The sequence below is a fragment of the Manis javanica genome, chromosome 11 (genome assembly GCF_040802235.1).
Source record: "Manis javanica isolate MJ-LG chromosome 11, MJ_LKY, whole genome shotgun sequence".
Lineage (NCBI taxonomy): Eukaryota > Metazoa > Chordata > Mammalia > Pholidota > Manidae > Manis > Manis javanica.
Window position 1 is genome coordinate 103350285 of NC_133166.1, and position 13203 is coordinate 103363487.

Sequence of the window (13203 nt, forward strand, 5' to 3'; positions counted from 1 at the left end):
GCTGCTCATTTATGCTAATTCATTTATGCTTGTTCTTTATGCTTATTTGTTTATGCTCATTTGCTTATGCTCATTTGTTTACATATTGTCTGTGGCTGCTTTTGTAAAACAAAGGCAGAATCCAGTGTTTGCAACAGAGACTATATGGCCTCTGAAGCTAAAAATATTTGCTATCTAACCCTTCAAATAAAAAGACCCCTGCTCTAGGCAAATACAATCATATAGAGAGTTAAAGTTCATCTCTTAACCCAAATACTAGCACCCTAAGTTAATCGCTCTGCCCGTCATGATCTTCATGTGCTGTGTCTTAGAGATTGTTGCATTTAAACACTATAATATAGTTAGTTAGTCAGTGGGTGGTAAATTTAATTTGATTTTCTACATTTTGAGTTCAAGGTGAAAACTAGCTTCCCATGGGGAAGTGCTCAAAGGTAGTTGGGCTCACAGGACTGAAGCTTGGAGCCTGGAGGCTGTGATGAGAGACTTCTGCCAGGGAGGTCTGCAGTGCGAATTTGTAACTTTGGCCTCTAGATCAAAGATTTCCCTTTGTAGGAACGAAGCATTGCATTCTGAGCTCTTTTCAAAGTAAACTAGGAATGTTAATAATCAGATTGATGTAAAGACGGTAAACAAGCAACATTAAACCAACAACCTGAAGAAACAATGAATATTACAGGCAATTTAGAGTTACCTTTTTGAGTCAGAAGTAAGCTGATAAAAGGTAGGGTGCACTGGTGAGCAGAGTGGGGAGGGCAGTGGGTCTTCCTGGGCACCTACCGGTGCCTACTGCTTACATTTGTTACCTTATTTCATTGTTACTCTCTCAGGTAGTGTGGTTTGTCTCCTTTGCAAAGGAGGAAATTGAGGCCCAGAGAAGTTAAGTGATATTTCTCACAATCAGTGATTCCAGTGGGTATCTGGTTGTATTCAAGTGTGATTCCGTCTGACTTTTAAAGACTTCTCTTTCTGTTCTACCACCCAAGATGTCAAATTGGGCTGCGGGGTGCCTCCCAGCTTTGACAAGCCATTTCATCTTCCTCTGCACAATGAGGCAGTATTTGCCATGATTTCCCTTCCCACTCTCACCTGGCCTGATTTGATTCCAGGTGAAAAATAAGGGAAAGCAATGGCCTGGAAGAACCAGATGCAGAAAACTAGGAAAGGAGAGGAAGGTGAGTCCAGCGATGAGCATACACCAGATCAGTTATCTGGAATCTGATCCTTAGGAGAATGTTATTCCTAAATGTGGAGGAAGAGTCTAGAAATCTCTGCTCCTAAACTGGGAACTTGCCCATCACCTTACTGCCATGACCCTGTCCACTTAAGCACCTGAACTTGAACTGCTTTAGGGCGGGGGACAGCGCGAGGCAGGTCTCCCCCGCCACTGTGCGCCAGCACCGCTCCCTCGCTGGGTTTCCGGAGAGACGCTGCAGCTAGAGGGCTGTCTGATATTACCCGATTGCAGGCGGGGTGGCGACGGGGGGAGCAGGGCGGGTAAGCCATCAGACCCCGGGAGCTGGGGGTGTGAGTGTTTATACAGGACTCAGCCAACCTGTAGTTTCAGATTTCAGACCCTGTTTTATCGGGAGGCTTTCCCCCAGTTTTCAGTCTGTGCTGGAGCAGGGAGAGAGCTGACACGAGAGCCTGCTTTGAAGGCTGGGAAATTCTGGAGTCCTTGGCTCTCTCCCTGTTGTCTCCCATCTCAGCATCGGCCACCCTTGGCAATTTTCTCAGATCTGGAGGATTATTTCCTTTCTTCTCAATCAGCAGTCTGCATCTTGCAGTTGGGTCCTGACTTCCAGTATGGCAGGTAAAATCCGGGGTCCTGGGGATCTGGGCTAAAGAGAACTGGGGCTCCCCAAACTTCAGTGGAGAGGACAGGAGAAGGACACGCACGTGTTGGGCAAAGAGGAATAACTCACCGTAAGAGGGATGGGAGGGAGGTGGGAGGGACGAAGGGAGGAAGTGCATGTGGTGGGGCACTTCCATTACATTTGGGAGGCATATCTTCCTTTACTTCCCCTCCCTTTCATCTGTCCCCTCTCTCTCTCCTAACAGTGTGCTGTGAATGTCCATCTTCCTTGGGGGAGGGGGTGGTGTCCCATCAAAAAGTCAGGGGAAATTTCTGACTTCTAGAAAAGGGGTGTTTCCTTGGTTGGAGGCAGGAGGCTGCAGAGGGAAATTACGGACGTGGGTCTGTGCTGGAGATGCGTGTCCAGAGAACTGATGCCCCTGAAGCCTGGTTTGCGCAGGCACTCAGAAACACTCCCGATAAAGCTGACTGTAAGTCCTCCGGCTGGCTGTGTGGCGGGAAGGTGTGACCAGCATGGATTCCAGCCCGGTCTCCATGTGGAATTAGTTCTAACCAGCCTGAAGAGATCAAAGCTGTGAGAGGCAAGTGCCAGAAGGACTTTCTTTCAGTGCCTCAGAATTGGGCAGGACGGAGGCCAAAGCCTAGGGTGGAGTGGTTGTGGGGGAGGGGGTGCTCGGCACTCTGTCTGAAAGCAGAAATTGGGTGGGGAAGTGATGGGTGGGTGGTGAGTAAGACTGCTAAATGTGGCTCTGTCATCCCAGGATCTGCATGGTGTTTCTCCGTGGCCAGAGCACAGATCAGCAATCTGCCTCGTACAGGGGCTAGTGGGCAGGCAGCCTAGACCAGCTGCCAAAACCTATCTGTGCAGCCCTGCCTAGAGGGCAGCACGCCTCTGAGGCAGAGTCTGGCAGGAGTGGCTAGACCAGGGGCTGGAATGCAAGGGGCTGGAGGTGACTTTTGAAAAGCAGATTTGGGTGGTAAGATAAGCATTGGAAGAGGAGTATGTGGGGTGAGCTGGAGGCAGAACATGGGGTGGATGGAAAGGTTAGGAGAGGGATGGGGGCCCTAAGCTCCGGCACATCCCAAAGAGGCAGCCAGCCCCTGGACTGCGACTCTCAGGACAGACATTGACCCCAAATAGGTGCGTGAACCAAAGGTCGCCCACTGACTTCTGAATAAAACGAGACGGATGGATGAGAGGCGATGTAGGCTGGGCACAGTGCAGTAAGAACACATTTTCAGCATAAGAAAATTGTATAGTGCAGTTGAATCTGGGAAGCAATCACACAGCCATTTGTTAGGCAATATAATTAATAGGTTTACAGTCTGGTTATTTTTGAAACTATGGGCATTTAAAAAATTTATTTGTTATTTACATCACAGCTACTTCTGAATAGAATTCCAGTTTCTTTTATATTTTATAGATACTGTGATACATCGTTTGGGCCAACAGATAATAATAACCCTTCCTTTGTTCAGTTGTATGGCGCTTTCCAGCTTGGAGCGCACGTGCATATGCTCAATCCTGGCTCAGCTGGGCAGGTGTTTACCAGCCCCTGTTCTCTCCTAGGTACTGTATTAGGCGTTGAGTACTTAGACACTGTTAAGACCTGCTTCTGCCTTCAAGGAGCTCACAGTCTAGCCGCACTCCTCTAAGGCAGGCAGAGGGGGGGTTATTCCTGCCACATGGAAGAGGGAACTGGAGCCCAGAGGTGGAAAGGACGCATGGTTAGTCAGTAGGAGGATCAGGGTCAGGAGGGAACTCCTCATCCAGTACCTTTTCCATGTGTCTCTTGTACCTCTTGGTCCCCCACACTTTCTCCGTCAGAATAACGAACAAGAGGCAATGATCTCTGGAAGGCAGAGCGGAACAACCGCTCGCTGGAATGAAATCAGGCCTCTCTGGTTCCTCCTGGTGTGACTGAAATGATGTCAGTGGGTCTGTGCCTGTCATATTGCCGATTTGATGCTCTTCGCCACACCCCGGAGGCTGCCTTTCTCAGATAGTTCTTGACTTGGGGCATGTTGTCTTCCTCCCCCTTCTCTCGGATTATCCAAATGGGCAAGGGGACTGTAAAATTCAGGGGGCTCATAGGAACTTGGGAGGCTCCACGTGGAGAGATGCTCACGGAACACGGGATTTATGAAGTAACAGCCCGCATTTGCTCAGTTCTTTGGAGTTGACAAGAGTGCATTCACGTAAGCAAAGAATAGTATGTATGCTTGTGGACTTCCCCCTCCCTTCCACACTTGTGCAACTCAGGTTTCCTACAAATGTCCGAACCCCCAAAGCTTAGGATCCTTTCTCTTAATTTTTAGGCCTAAGCTAAAAGGGACATAAAATCGCCATTAAGCCTGTGATTATCAAATTTTGGTTGCTGGCAGAGTTTCTGCCAGTCTGAGGTGAAATGGGAAAAACAGGGGAAACTGAATTTCTTTTTAAAGAAAGCAAAATGTATTGAGTTTAAAGGATTTCTTTTGGGGAAAGGATATAGGCTCATGTATTTATTCTGAGGTTATGGCTTTCTTCTTCTTTTCATGAGCTGATGGTGAGAGTGGATGGTAGTTGGGCTCTTAAAATGTCCTTATTTGGCAAAATAAAAGGAGGTAACCTTGTAGTGGTTCCTTAAATTTCACTTTTTGAAAATAACTGGTTCATGAAATCCCCAAACCTTGCCTCCAGGCAGAACCTTCTCCAAACAGATAGAATCTTTCTGATAAGGGCTCTTTGGGGCAGACGCCTGGAATTGGGTCTGTTCCTGTCACCGCTGTTCTTTCCCTGCGGATCCGCGGGCCGTTTGAACTCCCATGGGGTTCTGGTTTCCTCATTTTTAAGCAGTGAGAGGTTCCTACCTTCCAGACAAGGCCACTGGCAAAGAAATCTGCTCTCTTTCTCTTCCCCTTTGAGAGTCGGAAGCTTCCTTCTCTGAGGGGCTCTGGGATCAGGTTTGGGGAGTTCCTATGTGTACAGTCATCTTTTGGAAAAAGATGGAGGGGATTTTATGGGTTGGATTATTGGAGCTGCATGAGGTATATTTTATATTTGGGATCTTGGAGTCAGTGTTTACTTGGAAACACCTTTCTAACTAGATGGTCAAGAGTCAAGGGTATTTAAAAATCTTGTTCTCAGATTTTGAAATGGTGGATCTTCTTGAGCCCTCGGCAATATCAACTGGAACTTTTCTAAATCTGGAGGCTCCTGGAGGCGTTCAAGTGTCTGAGTCTTCTGCCTTCTGAGGAGTGAGGCCTGGAATAGCTACAAATGTGTGGGAATCCCCAGGCGGCCCCAGCTGCCAGACTGAGACACGTGATTGCGTGTGCCCATGTGCGCAGACTTGGAGGAGAGAAAGCGTTCAGGGCAAAATCAGTTTGAAATCACCCTGGAACTTGAAGTAGATGCTTTTTTTGATATTCATTCTAGGACTCTTTCTCTGAAAGCAGATGCCCGGGAGCTCCTTTACAGGGGAAAAGTTTTGCTTGGATTTTCTACCCCGTTGTCATGTTCTGAAACAAGAGCCCTCCTAGCTTAGGAAAGCAGTTGAGGTTTGACTTAGGTTGTTAACTCTAGGGGTTCACCTTAAGCTTTCCTGGGGCAGAGAAAGAAGTAAGACAAACTGCAAAAGGAAACGAGAGCCTTAAGCACTGAACTGGGAGACTGAGGCCAGGTACGCGAACTTCTCCCCAAAAGGTCTCTGGGTAATAGCTGGTCCGTGTTGTGCTATGGGCCCTGAACACCGTTATGGAAGAGACCAAACCTGTCACTGATGATAGACACTGCAGACCTATCCAAACAGCCGAAGGGGAAAGACAAAGTGAAAAAGGGTTCAGAAGTGAAAATTAAAGATCTCAGCCACCTGAGGAGCTTCTGCACAGGGTCCTCTACACAGGCCACCTGGTGGCTCCACCTCGGGGCCCCATTCGGGGCAGGTGAGTGATGGTGAGAAGGCAGCGGTTCTCTCAGCCCATCTCTGATCACCAGCGACAGTGGGTCTCCCCAAGGGGACTTTAATGGGGATTTTGTCCTAACTTTGGATGAGTTTGGGACCTAGAGTCAGAGTACAGCCAGATTCTCAGAGATGAGGGTCTCTTCTGAGATGTTCGAGCCCAAAGGGCAGCAAGTGTTAACCATTCTGCATGGCTTTTCCTGGCTGTAAAAGTGAACAGGAACTTAACAGGGGCCTTAAAGATGTCTCCATCCTTGCATGTGATACATGGGAAGCAGTCTCTGGACTCCAGGGCCACCTTTATCTTCACCTGGTTGTGTGGTCCTGGGCACCTCAGTCCCTCTCTGGGCCTCAGATTACTCCTCTGTAAAATGAAGGAGTTGAACTGGATTGCCACCATCCTATTGAAGTCTGTGTGCCTCTGTTCTCTGTTTGATAGACAGCAGGGCCTCGTCCAGACCCTCAGGTAGACAAGAGCAGGGGAGTCTGCTGCCTCTCAGAACTGCTGTCTGCAGTCCGCGGACTGTGTGTCTGTTGGGAAGTGGCTGCAGGGGACAAGATGCAGCAGGTATTCTCAAGGCAGCAGATCTGAGGCAGAACTGAGAAGCCCTCTTGGACAGTTGTTCTTGGCACAGGTCAAGTCCCTACCAATCATCAGCGAGTCCATAAAATGTATAGCTGGAGTCAAGAGATCTGAGAACAGCAGTTGCTCAGTTAGTGGTCAGGACTGGTTTCCCGTTTTAAAAGCCTCCTGGGGCCATGAAACAGCATTGGGAGAAACACACCAAACCTGTTCCCCTGTGTGCTGGCTGCGGTGGTGGGGGTGGTTCGCGCCCCTGCTCCCGTCGTTATCTCCGTCACACTCAGGGTGGTTTCCCTCCTTCAGCCCGATTCCCTCCACAGTTTGGCCCCCTTGACCCTTAGTGTTCCCGGAGGCTGAGTCATTCCTCCCCCTGGGAATGGCTCCGGGGAGTGGGTGGCACAGATGAGGCTGTGCGGTGGGAAGGTGGAGAGAGGGCTGGAAGCCCAGCGAGGTGGGGAGGCATGTTTGGAATATTAAGGCATGTCTATGCCTGAAGTCCAACCAAATAACAACAACTGTCTCTGCCGGCTGTGTTCTGGTGGAAAAGCAGCAGATTCTTAATGGCCTATGGGCCGGTCTTTGGTTCTCCTCCCCTGCCTCACTCGGCTGGTGTTCCAGGGAGCCAGGAGAGACCTAGGTCGTGAGGAAGCAAGGGCTTGCAGTGGCTGTCTGCTCCTTTAGTTTAAGTAGGTCTGGCGGCTCTCCTGCAGTGTCTGTCTTCAGGGACCACAGGAGTGCATGGGAAGCACCACAGCTCTTCTTCTGCAACCCGAGGCCTGTGGATTTCCGAATCACAGCATGGTGCACCTTCTGTGTATTACACAAGCCCCCCAACAGAGTCCGGAGCAGTTCCCGAATCAAGCATATTCCTATTTCTGCAGCAAGACTTATCTGAAGGGTCAATGACATGGGATAAAGGCTCTAAAGAGTGCCAGCCAGTTTGGGTCATGCCTTGCGGCTAACTAGATTCAATCAGGTCGGGTCCTGCTGCCCCTGAGATGGGACAGCCCTTTCCTTGGATCTGGAATGCTCTTAAGGCACTGTGTTCTGTCCGGCCTCATATAATCCTGTCCGGTGGAGTTAGCATTCCCATTTTACGGATGAGGAAGCCAGGGCTCAGAGAGGGTCAGTGACTTGCCCAGTGTTGCCCAGCCCATAAACATGACTCCAATCACTGAGCTGAGCTCTGATGCCAATTTGATGCCAATTCGGGTCCTTCCTCCACCAGAGCCAGGCTTTCCTTTGAGGTGCGGCAGCCTTTACCCCTCTAGACTGGGGGCAGGGGAGCCCCGACCTTGGTGTCTTCCCTGATGAGGGAAGCATTTTCCGCTCATCTGATAGGGTTTATTTGTTGGCTTGTTCTTTTTATACAATGACTTCTGGGATTCCAGTAGGCTAAAGGCTCGGAAGAGAGGAAGATACAGTTCAGTCAACTTTGTGGCTTACAAGAGGAATCCATGTGGCTTCATGGGGGCTTTGAGAGCCAAGAACAAATGGGGTCAAGTTTGGTTTAGTGAGAGGAGCATCAGCTGCTGTGGAAACACCCGCCCACCCCGTGCAGAGCCAGCGAAATGCACGGTGCTTCCTGCCCCGACTCACTGCGTGGCTGCAGAAGTCTTGCCTTGAGTGGGGGCCCATCTGGAGAGAAGGACTGTCTGGAAGGATCACGAACTCCATCCAGATAAGGGTAAGACTGATATGCAGCTTGAAAGGAGAATTCAATCAGGGGGGCTCACTGGTCTTCATTAGTAATGCGACCAAGTTCAAAGGAAGTGCTAATTCAATCTGCAGAAGATACACCATGTTCTCTAACACTTCTTCGAAAGATGGACATTGGCCTGTTGCCTGGGCAATGGCGTAGATAACCTCCCTCCTGCTACCTTCGAAGCTCTGTCAGATGGTGATGGCCATTTGGGGTCATTTCTAGGTCAGGTAAGATTTGAACTCTTCATATCCAGGTGCACAGGTGTCCATGGTGTCCCTGCATGGGGAGGAACCTGCCACCCATGAACTCTGAGCAGCGTAAGGGCCAGCAGCTCTGGCAGGACAGCAGCCTGTGCTGTGTCCTTGGCTAGGAGAATGCCCATTAGGAAGGGTGGTGGGGTAGTTGCCATAGGAATAAGAAACATCTGCTCCGGCCAACTAGAGAACAGATGGGGAAAAAATATCCTTAAAGGAGTCTTAGGTCATGGAATTGGTGCCAGGGAAGTAGGTTTTTCTGACCTGAGGGCAAATCAGACCCGTTGGTCTAAGGAGACTGTGAGGCTCTAAGGCAGCAAAGCAAAAACCCACACCTGCTTTGGAGGGCACAGGAGAGAGAGTAAGGGCGTTTTCCTCCCCTGGACGGTGGCTGTCCTGGAAAACTGACAGCCTGCAGCTGGTGGCTGGTCAGCTCCCGTCAGTGGCGCTCACCTGTCACCTTCCCCCGGGGTCTGGGCTCCCCTGTATGGCTCCCCGCCTCTCCTGTTGCCAGCTCCCTCCTAAACATCCCAGGAGCCTTCCTAAACCAGCTTATAGCAAACCTACCTGCCTTCTCTGGCCCTCCCCTGAGGGCACCCCTGTCCTCCCTGATGCCAGCTCCCCAGGCTGCTCAGGGCTCCTGGCCCTGGGGTCCTCTTCCTCCTCCTCCCTGACGGCAACCACCTCTGCAGAGTTGGGGAGGCAAAGCAGAATAAGAAGCTGAACGTAGCAAGGGTGGTCTTGCTGTTGGCAGCGGTCCGTGTGCTGGCGTCAGTCCTTTGAGGGCAGAGAGGCCTCTGGGCTTCGTGTTGGTCTGCAGGGTAGAAAAGATGGCCTCCGGCAGCTCCCTCCTGTTCACATCACCTGGACTGATCTCTTCTCTCTCAGTCCCAGTTCTCATCCCTGGGGGAGGTTTTGGCTGAGTTGGCGTCGGGTGGCTACCCTGTAACTGGGAGAGTGGCATCGGATTTTAGGAACAGCGTTATTACTGCTGTCACTGTGTGGGTAGCGGGGGTGGAAGGTTTCTAGAAGGGTGGGTACTTCCTATCACACATTAGCCCTTCTTGGACCCCCAGGTCTAGAGGAGTGTGGTTTGGGGAGTTTACCCACCCTGACCGTTCAGCTCTCTTCCCGCCTGACTGTGGGGCCCGGCAGAGCCTGGCAGGCCATCCGGCATCGGGACTGAAGGAGCCCACAGCTTGGCTGTGGTGGTGCTGCCATTCCCGTGGGTGGAAAGGGCATGGAACCTGAGCGTTGGGGACCATTCAGGCACCCCCCCTGTCCATAAGTAAAACTCTGTCCTTTCAGTAAAGCCTGCATAAGGATTTTATTATTCCATCAGTCACCAGTGTGTCCACATCTGAAAGTCTCATAGTTGGAAATCTCGTCACTGTTTCTAAGTTCATTCATTCATGATGTGATTGAATCTGTCATCCCTCCTTACATCTTGGGTTCGTGGGAAAGGCTGATGTCACTGTCTTGTTTAGGGCTCGGATCCCATCAGTGACTATGAAATTATCCCCTTGCTTGAGCAGATGGGTTTGAGCCCCAGCATGTGACATGTGAAACCATTTCTGGCTGGCTGCTGCCCTTCATCCAGAAGAACCCTGGAGAGGAGACACGGTGAGGGGTTGGATCGTAGAACCTTTCCATGGGGCTGCACCCCTTGGCCTTAGCCTCCTTCCCCCCCACCCCTGTAATGGCAGACAGGGAGCAGAAGCTGTGGAAGGAGCCGCAGAGGAAACAGGCCCCACTTGGCTCTGCTCCGGGAGGGGCTGTGGGAGGGCGATGGAGAACAAGCACTTCCCTCTGGTCTTGCTGACTCCCCTGGGGCCCGGGAGGTGGGGGCGTCTCTGAGTGGAGGAGAGGGAGGGCTGAGTGGCCCAGGAGCCAGGCTATTTCTGTAACGCAGAACACATCTGCAGCCAGCCACAGAGAAGGTCAAACTGTGGGCGCAGGACTGGAATGCAAGGGGCCAGGCAGGGGTGGGGGGAGCTGCGGTTTCACCCCTTCTGGCAGCTTGGAGGGCACCCCCCCCATGCCTTCTGTGGAAGGTGGGGCTACTCACAGCAAGTGCAGGAGTGGGCAGGGGCCCAGCCCCCAGTGGTGATGGTGAAGGTGTAGGTGCAGTTCATTGCCCGGATCTGGGGAGTGGTGCAAAATCCAAATACCCATTTCCCTGAGGAAGGGAGGGATTTGGTTCCAAGGTGTGAGGGCTCTAATTTCCATGCTCTGCCATGGAAAAAAAATCAGGTCCCACAAAGCACCACATGAAGGGACAGAGAAGTAGTGCTGAGGGGTAAGGAAGCGCAAACCAGGTGTGTGAGCATGAGCCAGCACTGGGGTGCGGGGTGCGTGGGGGCCACTTTGCTGGGAAGCCCTGCAGCTTAGCACTGGGCTCCCTCACCAGCCCTTTTCAAGGCCCTAGCTAATTTGCATTTGTAGTCTTTTTCTTAATAAGGATCCCCCCCCTCCAAAATGGTCAAAGTGTCTGGCCCCACCAAACCTGGCCCTGCAGCCCTGCACGCCAGCAGACACCCCCCTTCCCTTCTGCCCCAGCTCCTCTCCCCGGGAAGCTGTCCTCCGCATGCTGCCCCGGTGTCTTCTGTGTTCTACTCTCATCCTTGCACATGCCTGTGTGTGGTTTGGGGGTTCTTGGGTTTCTGTTTATGGTTAGAAAATTGCCCTGCCCCAGCTCTGCCGCTGTCACAGAAGGACCCTCTCGGCTAAATCTGCCTGCCGCCTGACCTCTGGCCACCCTGCCCTGGGCCGCCTCTCTTCAGCGCCCTGCACGCACGCAGTCTGTTGGCTGTTCTCCTGCCTGCCCTGCGGGTCCTCCCCAGCTGAACCCACGCCTCTGAAATGGGGAGACGGCTCTAATGGGGAGCCAGCCTTAGAGGAGCATGTCCTGAAGAACCCGAAGGACTCCGGACTCAGCGGCCTCTTTGTCCTCATTTACTCCAGGGGCAGGGTGACTCCCTGCCTTGTGCCCAGGGGTCCCCAAAGGGCAGGCACTTGCCCACATTATGCAGCCATTACACCACTGGATGGGTGTGGCACACGCACTAGAATTTGGGTCTTTTCTGGTAATGCCTTCTGTCCGGTGACGGAGTCTCTAGAATTGACTTGCTTTTTAACTTCTAAGTGTGATACAACACAGAAAAAATAAATCCACCTCCTGCTTCAAAGCACGCTGGGGGCAGACCTCCCTCCCGCTGGAGATGCTCAGGTGCTGGTGATTCTGTCCTCAGATGGTCACTGGTCTGAGCTGGGTGCTGTCCTAAAGGCATCACAAACTAGATTTAGGAATCTCTGAGTGCCATCTCGATGGATAACTTTTTTAAGAGCAGTTATTATGCGTCCATCTTTACATGTGGAAGTGCTGAGGGGTTTTATAGTCAACATTAGGCCATTTCTTCTTATGACTGAACAGTGCAGGCAGAGGCAGACAGATAGTAATGATTACCAGCATTTGCTGAACCGTGTACTAGGTGCCGGGACCTCTCTTAAATTCTCTACTTGTATAATCCCACTTAATCTTATGACAAGCGGGTGAGGTGGGTGCTTGCATCATCCCTTTCCCGGATGAAGGAGAATAAGCACCGAGAGGTTGAGTCGCCCCTCCAAAGCCCCTTAGGTGGTAACTGGCGGAGCCAGGATTGGAACCGGGGCAGTCTGATTCCAGAGCCAAAAATCTCAAGGCCAATGCGGATTCAACTCAGTAAAAATAAACTAAAGGATTAGCTTGCAGGATGACGCACGAGAAGGGAATTTCAAGTTGCACAACTAACGTGAGGTGGGAAGAGCCCCAGCTTTGGACTGTGTCCTGGGCTCTAATCCCAGCTCCCTCTCCCACTTCCTAATGGTGCGGCCTTGGGCTACTTACTCGACCTCTCAGGTTCCTCTGCTATCAGGGCAGGATGGCAATTCCTACCTGGGGAGGCTCAGCAGAGAATTTGCTAGTGTCATGACTGGGGGAGAGGTTAATTTCCTTTTCTTTTCTGTGCCAGTGGTCCAGCCCCCCTTGGGAGATTGAGGAGTGATTTGGGAATTCAAGGGTAATCCTTGTTTTGGGAGGAAGATATCCAACTGGCCCTCCAATACCGGGTCTTCTGGACAAGACTTCCTGCCCCCATCATTTCCTCCTGTCCACTCTTGGGACTGCCCGGAATTGGAGGAGAGACAGGCTGGAGAGGGAGGGGCGTGGTCTTACTGCAGCTCCTGGGCAGCTGTCATCCTCCAACCTTTTTTCTCCATCTTTTTTTTTTTCCTTTTCAAAACAAGGATATTCTTCATGCATATCCACAGTAGAATTAACAAATCCAGGAAACATAACATTGATATGATACTATTATCTAATATACAGCCCCTATTCAAATATCACCAGTTGCCCTGATAAAGTCATTAGAACGGAATGCAGGAACGTGGCCCTTCACTTCCTTTCACCCGGAGGAGTTCCTCAAGCTTTTTGCTGTGCGTGCAGTGAGCTTTCCTGACCGTGCAGGGCCCTCCCTGGCTGTCTGTGGGTTTTGTCCCGTCTCCCCATCTCCCTCCCACTCCCCCAGCTGTCATCCCTGGGCAGAGAACCAGCTAGGATGAGACACAGCAGGCACCCTCCTTACGTGTAACATTTAAAGGAGTCAGATAACTCAGTCATCAAGGTAAATACTGTTTTAATGTGATATTTTTAAAAAAATCAAAATCAGTACAAACATTTCGTGAAGAACAAAGTAGCAACATTTTAAGACAGGAACAATAACAGTATCACTCCAAACCGTGTTGGAGCCTCAGACAAAAAGGAAATTCAGTAATACTGATCTGGTCTTTATTTATTTCATTGATCATGGATTTTTTTTTGCATTAATTTTTATTTCAAAAGATATTACATTAAAATACCTTGGCTT

The 13203-nt window shown here is 50.9% G+C and overlaps 1 protein-coding gene across 12 annotated transcripts in view; it reads left to right on the forward strand.

Annotated features, from left to right (window-relative positions):
• Positions 1-13203, forward strand: part of PLEKHA6 (pleckstrin homology domain containing A6) — a 135842-nt gene that overhangs the window by 63070 nt on the left and 59569 nt on the right. Inside the window, exon 1 of one of the 12 annotated variants that reach the window (XM_073217092.1) lies at positions 1713-1810. The exons of the other annotated variants lie outside the window; for them this stretch is intronic. The gene's annotated coding sequence lies outside the window, so the exon portion shown is untranslated. Of the gene's footprint in view, positions 1-1712; positions 1811-13203 lie in introns of those variants that run through there. 12 annotated transcript variants of the gene reach the window in all.